Source organism: Bombina bombina, chromosome 2, assembly GCF_027579735.1.
Source record: "Bombina bombina isolate aBomBom1 chromosome 2, aBomBom1.pri, whole genome shotgun sequence".
In the NCBI taxonomy this organism is placed as follows: Eukaryota; Metazoa; Chordata; class Amphibia; order Anura; family Bombinatoridae; genus Bombina; species Bombina bombina.
In genome coordinates this window covers 272578916-272582493 of record NC_069500.1, presented here as the reverse complement: position 1 = coordinate 272582493, position 3578 = coordinate 272578916, and the positions used below count along the sequence as shown (strand labels likewise).

The 3578-nt window shown below is 31.6% G+C and overlaps 1 long non-coding RNA gene across 1 annotated transcript; it reads left to right on the top strand.

The window, feature by feature from the left end:
* Positions 1–1142: 1142 nt before the first annotated feature.
* Positions 1143–2083, top strand: LOC128647753 (uncharacterized). The gene is made up of 3 exons (XR_008400405.1): positions 1143–1271; positions 1366–1468; positions 2002–2083. It is a non-coding gene; the product is annotated as an uncharacterized LOC128647753 (long non-coding RNA).
* The last annotated feature ends 1495 nt before the right edge of the window (positions 2084–3578 follow it).

Below are 3578 nucleotides of genomic sequence, written 5' to 3'. Positions count from 1 at the left end.
ATTTAGTAATACAGGCTTAGTGAGCAGCATACGTTTTTTTTTTATTTTGTAGTACTACTTGGTTTATTTTTCTAGGAATCTAACAACCCCCCAGACCCCTGGTTACATCACCGGTGATACACGTTTAGGGGAATCATGGAAGCGCAGACAGGCAGGATTTTTGGCGTGGATCTTGCTTTACTTCAGGCAGGATAGCATTTTGGTTGTAATCTTCCTGCATTATGGAATAGTGTAGCCTCTTAAACAGCTTTAGCGCTACAATTGGGCGCACAAGCGGACTAGGGCTGTAGTTGAGTGGATTTTTGGGATCCTCAAAATGCACTTAAGATGCCTGTACAGGTCTGGAGGAGCCCTCCAATACAGCCCTAGGAAGGTGGCGAAGATCGTTATAGCCTGCAGCGTCATTCATAACATAGCTCAGCGGGCTGGGATGCTGCAGGCCGTCCAGGCGCTCTGAGACCTCCTCCTCCAAGATGAGGAGGATAACCCAGTCTTAGAGGGGCCATTCCGGGACGAGGGGCTCAATGTCAGAGTCAACATCATCAACCGCAACTTCAGACGGTAAATACTAGAAGTTATATAGGAGCATTGCGAATGTGTGAATTTTAGGGAAATTAGATATAAATGAGAAGTAGAGAATTGTGCAAACATGTTAGGATTGTTCAAGAAATTATTATATCAAAAATATAATTTTATATTTTTCTTATCATAGGTAATTTATACATCAGATGATTCTGGCATTGGCTCCTGTAATGACTTTGTCACCTGGTTTTCAAAGACAACATCAGATGGTAAGTATACACAATGTATGGACGGGGGGGATTTTGCACAATGATCCATCATATGGCATACAATTTTGAATGTATTATTTAGTTTAGACATTATTAGATTTTTTAGATAGTCAGAATGGGATACTCTGAAGCACATAATATTGCTAAAGTCATACATCAGAGGTTAAGTCTGCACAATGTATATGACTCAGCTTCACACTTGATTGATAGAACATAACACAAAAGACGCTATATATGCTTAGTAAGCTATTGATCTAAATAGTTTAGGAAATGGTGGGGGGGGGGGGATGCAGAACCAAGTCACACATTTTTATTAATGATTTTCTTTACACTTTATTTTCCATTAGGGAGATGACTTCATCTACAGACTGAAGGTGAAGAATCCCAGACTGAAGGTGAAGAATCAAGATGTGATCATGTCTGTGGCATTGTCTTTCAACTGTGCTGACTTTGAAAAACATACAAAGACACGTTCACGTGGTAAGTGGGCACAATTCTCTGGAACAAGACTGGGGATGCAGGATGCATCCTATGGGATACACTTATGGTTCATGCTTTCCCTTTTTTTTTATAGATGGTATTTCACAATCCTCTATTTTGAAAATGATGAATAGGACACCTAATGAAGATAAACTGATATTTTAAATAGAATTGCCTTTCAAAGACCATACATCCAGGTTAGTTTGCACAATGCATGCTATTTAAGAATCATAGGAGGAATAATGTTCAAACAATTCATAATATATACGTCCTATTGTAGAATATGTTTATTTTATATACATTACCCCTACTTTGTGCTAGAGAGAACTCAGATTGTGAGCAATCAGATAAAGGAATACATTTTATAGTTGACATTTAGGTATATTATTATTTGAAGGGACATGAAATATTACATTTAATTATGTCCCTCATACAATACAATAATTTTATTTTTTTAAAAATGCATTTGGTCTATTTTATAATGCTAATATGTGTAAGTCAACTCTTGATTACACAATTTAATGTGATTAATTTCAAATTATGTGTAGATAGATGGATAGATATAGATCTCCATTCTGAACCTGTCTTTAATATCAAGACAAACAATACATGTTAGAGCATAGATAGAAGAAGAATTTACAATTATTCGATTTTCAGAATATTTTGTTTGTCACGTGTTCATTAAATAACCTAATTGACTAATGTTTTTAATCTTTTCTTTTTTTTTCAGATTTTCATTTTGGATGAATTCAAAAACTAATATTGTTTTTCTTTTTTTTCTTTTTTTTAAATAAATTTCTTTACCTACTATATTCTAATATTTTATTTATTTAAATACATATTATTTGATACATATCTCTATCCCAGTAAGATAAGAAGAAATACATCCATCTAATATTGACATGTAAACAAAATATTAGTCCCATGACTGTTAAAGTATCTATTTTACAAGCACATGCCTGATATCAAATATATTAATTTTGATTAATTTATAGAATTAAAAAAATAACACAGATTAACCAGATAATGTTAAAGTCAAGTATCTTACAAAAGTTAAGGTGGAGTTAGATACAGCCATCTATGATTTGGTTGTGTGATTTAGAGATGTCAAAATCGTAACATTTTTACGACGAGGATATGCAGTTTAAATTATACATAACAACTTTGCTCATTTCACTTTTAAGAAATGAAAGTGTTTAACTTGTTACATTAAAGTGACAGTGTAATTTAATGTTATATTTACATTCTAATATCTATAATCTTTTTTAGGTACCAAAATACATTCTTAAAATAAATATAGGTTATTTATTATGGTTTCAGTATTTGAACGGTAATCTAGGTAGATTAAATTATCTTTCAAGAAAATGTAAATTAATTTCATATTTAGACAAAGATAGTTATTGTATGCCATATTGACGACTTTTCTCTCTAGTGGAGTCATTTGAAGGGTCAGTTAACTACAGATATATCAAAATATAATTTCTCACAATTATATTCTTTACCGGTTGGAGTGTATAAAATTTCTATAAGTATTTCTACTTATACCCTTACCCTTGATTTTAATTTAGTTTATTTCTCCAATGTTATCTCCACCTATTCCTAATGGTTTTGTCCTTAAGACAAAGCTGTAAAAATACAGCCATTGTAAGATATTTCTCTCCCAGTGGAGCTTACAATACATAAGGTAATACAAATTACAAATCTTTTTGGTTGATTTTTTTGCAGATATAAGAAGTATGTATATGTCTAAAAATGTGATAAAGTTAGGAGATCAGACTATCTATCCAAGATAATACACCTATTTGTGGTTTTCGCTTCCCAATAATAATTCATAGACCAACATGAACAATTTAATTTCATGCATTATATAAATAATGATGAATTGTAAACACATTAATTTTTCAAAATATTATAGTATACTGTCCCTTTAAGAGTCTGCACTGAAGCATTTAAAAGCTCCATCAAAGGATGGAGATAAAGGGACATTTTACAAACAAGGTTCTCACACAGGTCAAACGTATATTCATATAACAGGATCGAATATGCAATAATTAGTAGTGTATTAAAGTAACTATCTTTTTGGTTTACTGTCCCTTTTATATGTATATAAAATCATATAATTAAATATATTTTTAATATTGACACATGACTGCATATTTAAAAAATAAACTTAGTTTTAGTTTAGAGCTTGTGATGGCATTTTTTATTGAAAGGGAAATTACAAAATAATCTAATCTTCCATGATTCAGACAGAGCAGCTTTGAATCTAAAATAAAAATGAACATTAATAATCACATATGGTTTATT